Here is a 14,097-nt window from a genome sequence, read left to right as displayed (position 1 = left end):
CTACTCTTTCTATCATTCAGGGACTCTCATTGGTGATCCAGTAGACCATTTACCTACGGCAGTTCTCCAACTGGTACAGTAGGTTGTGGTCGCTGCCTAACACCAACAGCAGATCCCACTATACTCCTGTACCAGGGCCTATTGACCTCTCTCTCCCAAATTTTTCATGAACTCTCATCAATGATTCTGGAGCTGAGTTGAATAGAGACTCTGGTGACCTGCTACCATACCATACTGCATATGCCCAATCTCGTCCGATCTTGGAAGCTATACAGTATAGGGCCTGGCCAGTACCAGGGGGGAGACTTCCTGGGAATACCCGGTATAGTAGATCGGAGCATTGGGGAAACTCAGGTCTAACATCGACAGCAGATTCATTCTGTCATTTCATTTGTACCTGTTGCCAGTCTTTGGCAATCAATTCTTATATTATCACAATTCTGTTTTTGATAGGGATTTGAGTCATGACCTACTAATGACTTATATAGTAGATATACATATATTATATATCTAAGATGTGTACAGGTGTATCGGATCAAGCACGTTGAGTTGATACAATTAATTCACGTTTACTCTCCTTATACAATTACAATATTACCTTTTTTGTACTCTCTCTATTCAAGCAAGAAAAACTTGAGATTTGTACTGTAATCATTGCTTATAAATACAGGTGTGCTTACATAAGTCCAATTTAGGACTAATAATTTGGGACTAACATCCCGGCTACTCCCGCCGCGCTTATAGATCCACACTGATATTCATCAGTCCATTTTAATATTTTTCTTTGGGGACCTTATTTTAAATTGATTCAATAAAAGGTATATTTTAATATCTTCATAACAATACAGATTCATACTAGTCTATTTTGTTTTTTTTGTTTTAAGAGTGCGCAAACCAAAAAGTCTTCTCTCTTCTCTTCATTTGTACTTTAAACTACTTTATGGTGCACTGCCAGCAGCATAAGTAGAGACAGTTCAGTCACATAATTTCGCAAATGCTGGTCTTTTTCTTATTCCTTAGGGCAGTGGATTCCAAACTTTTTTGAATCACGGTGCCCTAGAATATCAGAATTTTTTTCAATGCACCCCTAGGCCAAAAATTTCTTATTGAGAAATTTAGAAAGAAATATTACATTAAGTAGATCGCGTTTATATGTCATCCTTAGATTCAGTTGTGTGGTGAGAGACAGGATTTGCTTCTGTTTGACCACATATTTTATGACTGGCAGCCACCAACACTGGTTTTGACTATTATATTGACCATGAATAATTTGAATTGGTCCTGGACCACCAACCCAGGGCACCCCTGCAAGTGTCCCGAGGCACCCCAGGGTACCACGGCACTCAGTTTGGGAACCTCTGCCTTAGGGACTTGATTACTTTAGACTTATTGTTTTTTTGACTGGTGCGGAGTCACACCCACTTTTCTATTACCATTACATATACATTAGCTGTTTATGTTTTGCAAGTTCTTAGTGGCTCTTGATGCTAATTAAAGTGCTTACTTCAAGATTCATCTAAGAATTTGTTTTATAAGGTAAGTTTATGTATTTAACTTGCAAAAACAGGGTGCTTTAGTTGTCCCACCTGACAAAGCTAAATATTTATCATATATAATACCCTTTATGAGGTCTAAGAACACTGTACGCTATCTACGTATGAAGTACCATAAGGGTACGCTAGTTGCGTAACAATCGCTTTGCCGTGATCGAGACGCTCAAGCGTCACGTTCACTCACGGCCAAAAGATCACAGGCAGGCAAGTTATTGGCTGTTGACTAACGTAATGATTCGCTATAGCGTAGCGGACGCTCGGGACCACGAGGAGATCACCAGCGGCGCTGACGCTCACTATATTAAACCTTTGTATCTAAACCTTAAACAGTGTATTGTGCAGTAAAACCTTAGTGTAATGTTAGAGTGTAAATGCAACACAGTATAACCTTATTACCTTAAAAGCTGTTTGAGCGTCACCGACGCTCTGAGAATACTAGACACTATAAGAAATACACAGATACCTGGGCTTAGGGTCCAACGCCTAATATGTATATATTTTTAATGATAAACTTGCAAAAGAATTAATACAAATACAAATCATACACTACAATATAACATAGACTACCTAACCAGATAACTACACAGGAAATATAATACAATTACTATTTAAAGGAAAATAAGAGAGAAAGAGGAGAAGGGAGAGGGAGAGAGAGAAATTGGCCCACAATAACAAGAAGATCAATATAGTTGCGGAGAAACACTTACGCACAAGGGGAAACGATCGCATGCGCCTCGATATCCAGCTCCCGATTATCAGCAATGAGAACCGTTGAAGAGAGTGAACTGGATATGGTCGGCCTGCCTATTTATGCCCCACACACAATACAATTCAATGGTCCCTACAATCTCATTGTTCATTGGACACAGGAATTCGGCTTCGCATTATAACAAAAGGTCATAGGTTGATTCATACAGGTGGGCTGTGACTGCTTCCAACTGTTCAGGTGGGTGGGATACTGAGTTTCCCGCCGCATGACTAAATAAGAACAAATAATAGTAAATGGACATAAACTTCTTATGTCCATAACTATTCGCACGAGCGATTAATCCGCTCCAAACCAACACCGGAATATTGCTATTTAATAGACCCTTCGTACAATACAAAGAGGGATCTCTCTGTTCAGGAACATGCTATGTTAACTAAACTTTCAGAATCTATCAAAGGGACCATAATCTACAAAATACATTATTACTGAAAATATGTAACGATTGAGTCGCACGCTACGATCACATAAACTCTACCGTAAATACGCATACCGTGCGCCTGCGGGTGCCCGCGACTGTGAGTATGCGCACGCACGGGAGAGCGCACGCATGCGCAGCGCGGACCAGAATGAGGTGCAAATATGGCAGTGTGTATAGAGATATTTTTCTGACTTTGACAGTCCACCCTTTGGCAGTCAATAATAACTGCCACCTTCTAAAACATTTCAAAAGAGAAAAATATATGTCAGGGGTTAATACATTTACATGGTTGGGTAGGGGAGGAGAGGAGAAGGTAGGAAAAGGGTATGACCTAGTGAGATAGCAGAAGCATGTGTGTATGAATCCGTGCTTGGGGGTCATGTATCATCGTGCCGTACGTGTTTTAAATCAAGCTTCGAGGTATTGCGAAGTATACATTTGAATTCCTTCTTATCCCGTGGTACGGGTCTGTGGATGGGCTGTCAAACTTTACCGAGCTCTTTTCGGCTTTGGTTGTAACAAAATGGGGGAGCACATTTTAGTTGATGATACATGAATGGGGGAGATATGTGATTGCTGATATCTGTGCCTGTATTCCCTATCGACTATGTGTGTCATTACCTGAGGGTTGTAGAAATGAAGAAAAGACATAATTACGGTAAATGCGGTGGTATTCTATGTCAGGTAAATGTACATTCGTCGATTGAGGTCTTGTTTGGTGTCTGTTGAATGCAGTCTTCTTTGTACTTTTGCCCATAAGGTGCGAGCAAAAGCTGTCAATGTCCATAGATTTACAAAAGTGTTGGGCTAGCGTAATTTTAAAATTTCTAGGGAAACTGGGGATCCATGGCATAGTTTATCAAGAATCTGTGTATCAGGTTGTCAAAACTTCTTCTTTAATCCCTCTGTTGTCTGTATATCGGCTCATCAAATTCCTCGTCCAAGTGGGTCTTTTTACCTTGGAGAAAACGGAAAAACAGGTGAAAGAAACGGACCGTATAATCGCATTTTCATTACATCATTGTTTCTACATTTGGGTCATAAATCAAATCCATTGGAATTACAGTTTCCTCACTCCTCAAACTCATTACCCTCGTACGGTGTTTGCACTTCATTAAAGCCTGACCGCATCTAAATATCAATCCAATCGATATGACAACACCTAAGATACATAGGAGAAACTTCCCAACATCCATTATGACTCCTTGAGCCCAGTCTCCTAAACCAGAAAACCAATTTCGCGGGTTCAACCATGACACCCAACCAGTCAGCTCATTACCTACAGCAGCAAGAGTGAGATTGTGTCTCCTGCGAAATTCCCACTTCAGTTGGAGAATATCGTCCATCTTTTGGTCTATGACCTCGACCGGATCCTCAGTGCTATTCGTAATATATGTGCAACATTTCACGCCGTATTGTGTTGCCAGTGTGACACAATATCCGCCTGTCACTGCTGTGAGGTAATTGAGAACCATTCTATGCTGTACCAGTTCTGTTTTGTAAGCTTGAAGTTCCCTTCCAGTATACCTAAATGTGTCATCATACATTTCAGTGATATTATCTAACAAATTTGCGAGCGCCGATATGTATTTATAATTCAGCACTCCTCTAGCGGTGCGGGTGAAATCTAACGCGATTAAGAATTGAATCCCGGTGGATTCACTTATCAGATCAGAGGCCGGATGCTCTGTCTTCTCTATCAGGTGCCTTTTAACAACGTGCTCGTAATGGGTGTGAGTATAAGGAGCTTGGGCACCACGGTGTATGTCTTTCATTTTGTCATGTGATACAGTCATTACTTCAGGCAGTACTTTTCCAATATAACACAATCCTTCAGAGTTTGGGGCAAGCCACTTGTACTCCTTTCTCCCGCATATGAAATATGCATCATCGGGGAGAACATATGGGACGGAGTAGGACATAACCATATTACACACCTTCCATGTGAAATCTCCTAACCCTAATTCTTCCATCTGCTTAGTACACGTATCAGGTTGTATGATATGTGCACAGTATCCTGGTGATACCTCTCCAACTCTAGTAATCCTATTTCCTAAGGTATACCTATACCGGAAAGATTTTCCTCTACTGGCTATGTGGCGTACAAGCTCTGTATCTGTAGGCATTCTATCTGCTCTATGCGAAAAGGTCATGGTTTGGTTACTCCATGACACTTCCCAATTTCCCGGCTTTCGGGGATTGGAGATGTTGAAACATAATAGGGACCTATCCACGTGGTATTGGTGGAGCTTCAAACTAGGAGGACTGGAGATATTAAACCTCCTGTCCACCGGTCTCCCACCACTTAACTCAAGTACCTCCCCTATCGTTAAAGGAAATGGTACTAGCCCTGATTTGCTATGACCTTGAGGTACTTGAGAGCATACCCAACAATCTGTTTTATTTAACACACTACCCACTAAGGAGTGATAGTCACTCAATGGATGCCGGTCCATATGGATATTAAAACTGGATTGGCATTTCTTTATGCACCCATCCTCAATGACATTGTTACAGAGCCGACAGATACAGTTTTCTTCAGCTAACAATCCTTCACAATTCCTTCTATGGTCAATGCTATCGGATCGTTTTCTGATACTCGCCTTTACTTGTTGGTTAAGTTGTTCTTGGAAAACTACGCCTCCATCTTTATCATCAGAACCCATTCCAGAACCTCTCTCGACCTCCATGGTACTCTCGCCGGAACAGACTGCTCTGGTCAACATCATGGTCAACAGGAAAATCCGGATCACAGTCTCTTGGGGCAAGTCCATCTTGTAGGAGGAAACGGAGAAGAATGAGAAGGGGGAGAAAAAAATAATTTGAGGGAGAGGGGATGGGGAGTTGGAGAAAAACAATAAAAGGGAACAGGGGATCGACAACTGCTTTTGGTCTTGTGATTTTCAATGCTCAGGTGTTGCCTCAATCTTCCTGGAACAGACACTCCAGTGATACAACCTCTACCGTCTGTTCCTTATCACGGGACCTCTCTGGATCAGCAACCTTTTTACAGTGGGACGAATGAACCCAAGTCTCTCTCTCAGCAACCTTCAATGCTGTAGTGCTAGTCAATAAGACCTGGTATGGTCCTTCCCATCTGTCAATAAGGCAACCTGAGCGTAGAAAATTCCGTATCATTACATAATCCCCAGGTTCAATGTCATGACAATTACTATCTGGTAAATCAGGAATCACTAACTTCAGATTATCATTTTGATTCCTTAACTGTTTACTCATGTTAATCAAGTATTTTACAGTCACTTCATTGTTACACTTCAAATCATCCTGAGGGTTAATCATGACATGCGGTTGTCGACCAAACAAGATTTCAAAGGGAGACAGATTAAGAGGGGACCTGGGAGTGGTTCTGATGCTGTACAGTACAATGGGTAAAGCTTCTGGCCATGTCAATCCTGTCTCTGCCATCACTTTACTCAGTTTATTTTTAATAGTGCTGTTCACTCTTTCCACTTTCGCACTCGCCTGTGGACGGTATGGAGTGTGCAGCTTGCTATCAATTCCCATCAATTTACACATTCCTTGAAAGACATCACCTGTAAAATGGGTACCCCTATCACTTTCGATAATTCTAGGGATACCATATCTACATACAAATTCCTGCACAATTTTCTTAGCAGTAAACATAGCGGTATTTGTGGCCGCCGGAAATGCTTCGACCCAATTTGAAAAAACATCTATACAAACAAGTACATATTTCAAATTTCGACAAGGGGGTAATTGAATGAAGTCAATCTGTATTACTTGGAAAGGGCCGCCGGCAGGTGGGATATGGGATGGTTCTGTAGGTATTGCCTTTCCAATATTCTTTCTCAAACAGGTAAGGCATGACATGGCTCTTTTACTCGCATGAGAAGAGAATCCTGGGGCGCACCAATATGCTCTTACCAACTTGCACATCCCTTCCTTGCCTAGATGAGTCAGCCCGTGAGCTGCTTCAGCCAAACATGGAAGATATGCTCTGGGGGCCACTGGTTTACCATGTCCATCCGTCCAGAGTCCTGAGGACTCCTGGCCATATCCCTTTGCCTTCCAGACTGCCTTTTCCTGTGTGGAACACAGATTTTGCATTTCACACAACTTCTGTGTGTTGATGGTATTAAATACCATCAATTGTGTGGTGTCTGTCTGTCTGGGGGTAGCAGCTGCTAATTTAGCAGCTTCGTCTGCTCGGCTGTTACCAAGTGATACTGGGTCTTGGCTATATGTATGTGCTTTACATTTGATAACAGCCACTCTGTCGGGTTCCTGTATCGCTGTTAGAAGCCTTTTTATGTGAGCTGCATGCGCTACCGGTGTACCAGCTGCCGTCATGAAATTTCTGAGGCGCCATAGGGCTCCGAAATCATGGACTACCCCGAATGCGTATCTAGAATCGGTGTAGATATTGGCTGATTTTCCCTTAGCCAATTCACATGCTCTGGTTAGGGCGACCAGTTCAGCAACCTGGGCTGAGTGAGGTGGGCCTAGCGGTTCCGCTTCTATGGTGCCTTGGTCATCTACGACTGCGTATCCAGTACACAAGTCTCCCGAGTCTGACTGTCTATGACAACTACCGTCCGTGTAGAACGTAAGTTCTACGTCTTCCAGTGGGTTGTCACTGATATCAGGCCTTGCGGTAAAATTTTGGGTCAAATATTCCATACAATCATGAGTGTCTTCCTTTGTATTAAATCCTCCTTCCCCAGTACTCTCATCCTCCACCCTTTGGGTCTGTCTAGACACACCTGGGAGATATGTTGCAGGATTTAATGCACTGCATCTCCTTATGGTGATGTTTACGGGGGCCATTAGTGCCAATTCCCATCTTGTAAACCGCGCTGATGAGACGTGTCTGGTTTGGGCAGAATTCAACAAGGCTGACACTGCATGTGGTGTATGAATTGTGAGGTTATGACCTAGCACGACGTCTTCGCTTTTCGTTACTAGCAATGCTATCGCAGCAACGCTTTGCAAGCATGTGGGGAGGGATCGCGCTACCGTATCTAGCTGAGCGCTGTAATATGCTACCGGCCTGCTGGCATCACCGTGCTTTTGGGTTAGTACGCCTGCCGCGCACCCAGCACTTTCTGTTCCGTATAGTTCAAAGGGTTTCCCATAGTCCGGCATACCTAATGCTGGTGCCTGCGTTAGGCACTGTTTAAGTCTCTCAAATGCTGCCTCAGACTCGTCTGTATGCGAAATCCGATCAGGTTTGTTTGAGGAGACCATCTCCTGCAAAGGTAACGCTAAAATGGAAAACCCTGGGATCCAATTACGGCAATACCCACACATTCCTAAAAATGTTCTGATCTGTTGCTGGGTTTGTGGCAGAGTCATGTCTCTAATTGCTTGAATTCTATCAGCGGTCAGGTGTCTCAGTCCTTGTGTTAAACAGTGTCCCAAATATTTTACCTTAGTTTGGCATAATTGTAACTTGTCTTTGGAAACCTTGTGTCCTGTGTCTGAAAGATGAAACAGGAGCTGTTTCGTATCCTTCAGGGATGCTTCCAATGAATCAGAACACAGTAGTAGATCATCCACGTACTGTATTAATACTGATCCACTCACTGGTTGGAAAGACTGTAAACAATCATGCAAAGCCTGAGAAAATATACTTGGGCTATCTATGAATCCTTGTGGTAATCGAGTCCATGTGTATTGGACTCCTCTGTATGTAAATGCAAACAAATATTGACTATCAGGGTGCAGAGGTACCGAAAAGAAAGCGGAGCAGAGGTCAATAACAGTGAAAAATTTCGCAGTGGGAGGGATTTGCATTAGGATGACAGCTGGATTTGGCACTACGGGGAATTGACTCTCAACTATTTTGTTTATCCCCCTTAGATCCTGCACTAGCCGGTAACCCCTCCCCCCACTCTTTTTAACAGGGAAGATGGGACTATTGGCAGTGCTGGACGTTCTTACCAGAATGCCCTGTTGTAGCAAGCGCTCTATTACGGGATACACTCCTAACTCCACCTCTGGCTTCAGAGGGTACTGTGGGATTTTTGGAGCTATCCTACCATCTTTTACTTGTACAACTACCGGAGCTACGTTTGCCATTAATCCAGTGTCCTGTCCATCTTTAGTCCAAAGTGACTCTGGTATCTGAGATGTCATTTCTTCTACTTGGGAGGGAGTCCTATTTGTCATAATGGTATGTGACATTAATTTTGACGGGGAGTCTAACATGTCTCGCACTTCCTGAGCGTGATTCTCAGGTATGTACAAGAATACACCTTCAGGAGTACAATAAATGACGCACCCCATTTTACACAGTAAGTCTCTTCCCAGGAGATTAGTCGGTGCCGATGCAGCCAGCAAAAAGGAATGCTTGGTATGTAAAGGCCCTACTGTAATCTCGGCTGGTTTACTAACAGGGTAGTGCTGGACTACTCCCGTTACCCCTATGGCTGGAATTGTCTTACCAGTGGTTCTCATGCCCACTGTCGAATTTATCACTGATTTGGCCGCCCCTGTGTCTACAAGAAAGTTTAATGATTTACCAGCTACATTGATTGCAATTTCTGGTTCACTTTCAAGGCTTGCAATCAATTTTACTGGCTGCAGATTACAGGTATGGCCACACCCCTATTGGGTATGGTGACCTCCCTGAATCCCGCTGGCAGCAACTACTTGTGATGGAGTTAATTGGGAGCTACCAGAGGCTTGCCAGTCTCTGTTCGGGGGGTATCTTTTTGTTTCCCCTGTATGTGGCTCATAACTCCGTTTCTGCGGACCTTGCTCCCAATGTCGTGTGTCGTGTCGTTGTCTAGGGGGTTGGTATGAGTTTCGTGAATTCTTCATTCTACAATCTCGTGCCATGTGTCCCTGTTTATGACAAGAATAACAAGTAACCACATTTGACTTACCCACAGGGTTTGGTGATACAAACAAAGGCTGCCTTGTGGTCAGGGCCTGTATACGTACGGCCATTAATTTATCACCTTGTTGTTCCCTGTGTCTGGTGATGTTCCTATCGTGATCAATAGCAGCCTCTCTCAAAGTAGCCACAGACAGACCTCGCCAACATGGTTGTGTGGTCTGTACCCTAGTCTTCAATGACTCTTTCAAACCTTCCATCAGTACCGATACTGCTACTTCTCGATGGTTTGTGTTTGTTTTAATGTCCTCTATGCCTGTGTATTTTGCCATTTCTGATAATGCTCTGTGAAAATACTCTGCAGCTGTCTCTGACTCCTTCTGTTTAATGGAGAATATCTTGTTCCATCTGACTACCGCTGGGAAATACTCTTTTAACTGTAAGCTTATTCTTTTTACATTATCTTTGTTGTACACATCTGTAAGAGGTACATCCTGATCTAATCCGCAGTCAGCTAAAAATTGAGCTGCGTCAACATTGGAGGGTAAACATGCTCTCAGCAATATCTGCCAGTCTTTATTGTTGGGCTCTACAGTGTTACCTAAGTCTCTGATGTATTTTTGACTGGCAACTAAGTCTTTTCTAGGGTCAGGGAATTCAGACACTATGGTCCTTAATTCCATTCGGGAAAATGGGGTGTACATGGCAATGTTCCTAACAGGAGTGACTCCTGAAGTGTCTGTTTTCCCATTTGGAACTACTATTACCTTAACAGGATTAACTCTAACAACCTCATCCTGTGTAGATTCTACAGGCTGTGGTGAAATAGTTTCAGCATAGTGTATGGTGCCGTACTTACCCGTTGATACGACCTCACCTATCCCTCCGCTAGGGGCTTTCGTTACTAATCTCGGGGGTTGAGCTGTGCCTACTGTGGTCTCTGCTATGGTGGCTGCTAGAGAGAGCGCTGAAATTGTTGCCGATTCGTCCTCTTGATCACACTCCTGAGGGAAGTTCAAAACAGGGTACAGCTTGCATGGGTTAATACTTGCATTGGTTAATTGGTTAACATTATCTTTAACATTTACACAGTTGCTAAGAGTTTGTTGTTTGTTACACCTTAATGCGTCATTCTCCGCAACCAATTTTTCTCCTGATATATATGGTGGCGGTGGGGCCGTGGCGATCAGTTTCCTGATAGGGCCAGATCCCGCCGCTTGAGCCAATCCTCTCTGTATGTCACCTTCCTGTTGCCACAACTGCAAATAATCGTAATGTTTGATTCGTCTCTTTGTTGATTTAATGAGACATATCCTCCTCCTTAAATTTTGTAACACTTCTGAGCTGAAGCTACCTACTCTTGGGAATTTCTCCCCGTCATGTACTGTCATTCTCTCCCATTCATCACATAAAGCTTCTGTGTGACTTCCGTATTTCTCACACATTACATACCTTGCCGACCCAATTGGTCGGTTCACTGAATCAACCCGAACCGAGGTTGATCGCCCCCTACCTGAACAAGTGGCCCCCATAGTTCGAAAGTGTTGCTTTATCCAGCCAACCCTTACGCAAACCAAATGTCCAAAATAGGCTGACGGTGGCGGTTTACCGAGTACCCCACTCACTCGCCCACGCCGACCAATACGACCTGATCACACCGATATGGTGCTGGCGTACTCGACCTAGGGCCCCTGCGACCTGAACCTCTATTTACTGGAACCTGTGAGGGTGATCCGAAGAACACTTACTCTTTCCAGTAACTATTGGTTGCTGGATAGTTCCTGAGTGAGCAGCGAACTTCCCTTAAAATAAAAAAAAATTACACAAATCACGTTAGAATGTACAAATAGCGTTTATGACCTTCGTACACAAATAGTACCGGTCAGGTTTACTAATGCACACAATTACGTGCGGTACAATCGTTTAGTACACAAGCAACTAATCTTATGTACTGAGCGACCAACGGAATCGAAAATTTCGGCTGCGAATTCCTTCAGCCAGAGCTTATATGGCCTATATGGGTGTTGCGCCAACCCTTTCTTGGTGTTGTGCCTGTGGACTGTATAGCGGACTTCCTTGTCTGCTGTACCTGAACCTGCGGGTCTGTTATGACCTCCTGGTCTGTTACAGTATGACCTCCTGGTCTGCTACACTCTAATGCTCAAATTGTATATTTAACCAGGGATGCCTCCCTAGCCACCGTGTACGTCACTTACACGCATGTACCTCACGAGTACTCGACTTTTCTTGTGGTTCAACCTTTAAAATTGTAAAAACAAACACTCATTCACTGCATATACACTTTTGTTTCTATTTCTATTTCTGCGCAGAAATTTTTCTTTAGACCAGATGTGTTACCAATTAGGAGAAGGATCTGTTAATTTAAATTTGGAATGTAAAAAAAAGATTTGCGCGATTTATCGCCTGGCGTTATTTACCGCGTGGCGCTACTTATCACGTTGAGAGGAGAGAAAAAACTTGTGATTTGAGTTACGTGGGCGTACCCGTACGCTCCGTTGCGTAATATACGCTGCGTGCGTCGGCCTTTGGTTTGCGTGCACAAATCTCAGTCCTTGTTAGAGACACGTGTACGCAAAGCAAAGATCCACCGTAACACAATTTATACGTTTATCAATGTAGATGATCCTTTATCATCTACCACGCACCACACTGACTTCGCCTTGTCTCTCAGGCACAGCTGTGTGTTTGTCTATACTTTAACTATATTACCTTTACTCTTAAACTATTAAAATAGCGGCAAATCTCTCTCAGCACGTTTATCAACTATAGAACTGGCAAACAGGAGAGTGACATACGAAAATACACCAATGAAAAGGAAATGCAGATATATATGTGTGCGTGCGTGTGTACGCAAGACAGAAAAATAAACAGTTTTTTAAAAAAAAGACACTATTGTTTTGTTCTTACCTCCGGTTCCCGGATTCCTTCAGCACCCTTTACTAAGAGAAGCAGACGCTTATCCCGACAGCACCACGAGGAATACAACCTCCCGCCCTTTGCTGATGGATAATGTCTGCTGTATCTACCTAGTGCAGATATGTGAAGGACGGGCGAGCCGCCAATTGACAAAGCTAAATATTTATCATATATAATACCCTTTATGAGGTCTAAGAACACTGTACGCTATCTACGTATGAAGTACCGTAAGGGTACGCTAGTTGCGTAACAATCGCTTTGCCGTGATCGAGACGCTCAAGCGTCACGTTCACTCACGGCCAAAAGATCACAGGCAGGCACGTTATTGGCTGTTGACTAACGTAATGATTCGCTATAGCGTAGCGGACGCTCGGGACCACGAGGAGATCACCAGCGGCGCTGACGCTCACTATATTAAACCTTTGTATCTAAACCTTAAACAGTGTATTGTGCAGTAAAACCTTAGTGTAATGTTAGAGTGTAAATGCAACACAGTATAACCTTATTACCTTAAAAGCTGTTTGAGCGTCACCGACGCTCTGAGAATACTAGACACTATAAGAAATACACAGATACCTGGGCTTAGGGTCCAACGCCTAATATGTATATATTTTGAATGATAAACTTGCAAAAGAATTAATACAAATACAAATCATACACTACAATATAACATAGACTACCTAACCAGATAACTACACAGGAAATATAATACAATTACTATTTAAAGGAAAATAAGAGAGAAAGAGGAGAAGGGACAGGGAGAGAGAGAAATTGGCCCACAATAACAAGAAGATCAATATAGTTGCGGAGAAACACTTACGCACAAGGGGAAACGATCGCATGCGCCTTGATATCCAGCTCCCGATTATCAGCAATGAGAACCGTTGAAGAGAGTGAACTGGATATGGTCGGCCTGCCTATTTATGCCCCACACACAATACAATTCAATGGTCCCTACAATCTCATTGTTCATTGGACACAGGAATTCGGCTTCGCATTATAACAAAAGGTCATAGGTTGATTCATACAGGTGGGCTGTGACTGCTTCCAACTGTTCAGGTGGGTGGGATACTGAGTTTCCCGCCGCATGACTAAATAAGAACAAATAATAGTAAATGGACATAAACTTCTTATGTCCATAACTATTCGCACAAGCGATTAATCCGCTCCAAACCAACACCGGAATATTGCTATTTAAATACTCTTCCGATGGGTACCAAACACCACTGTATGACCCCTGTTAGACCCTTCGTACAATACAAAGAGGGATCTCTCTGTTCAGGAACATGCTATGTTAACTAAACTTTCAGAATCTATCAAAGAGACCATAATCTACAAAATACATTATTACTGAAAATATGTAACGATTGAGTCGCACGCTACGATCACATAAACTCTACCGTAAATACGCATACCGTGCGCCTGCGGGTGCCCGCGACTGTGAGTATGCGCACGCACGGGAGAGCGCACGCATGCGCAGCGCGGACCAGAATGAGGTGCAAATATGGCAGTGTGTATAGAGATATTTTTCTGACTTTGACACACCCTTGACAAAAAAACATACAAAAGTTTTTGTAGTAAGATAGTGGTTCTGAGG

The 14,097-nt window shown here is 43.1% G+C and overlaps 1 pseudogene; it reads left to right on the top strand.

Annotated features, from left to right (window-relative positions):
• The first annotated feature begins 216 nt into the window (after window positions 1-216).
• LOC134936880 (5S ribosomal RNA) lies at window positions 217-334 on the top strand (annotated as a pseudogene).
• The last annotated feature ends 13,763 nt before the right edge of the window (window positions 335-14,097 follow it).

Source organism: Pseudophryne corroboree, chromosome 6 (assembly GCF_028390025.1).
Source record: "Pseudophryne corroboree isolate aPseCor3 chromosome 6, aPseCor3.hap2, whole genome shotgun sequence".
Classification (NCBI taxonomy): Eukaryota; Metazoa; Chordata; class Amphibia; order Anura; family Myobatrachidae; genus Pseudophryne; species Pseudophryne corroboree.
The sequence above is the reverse complement of the archived record's forward strand: the minus strand, read 5'-3'. Positions and strand labels throughout refer to the sequence as shown.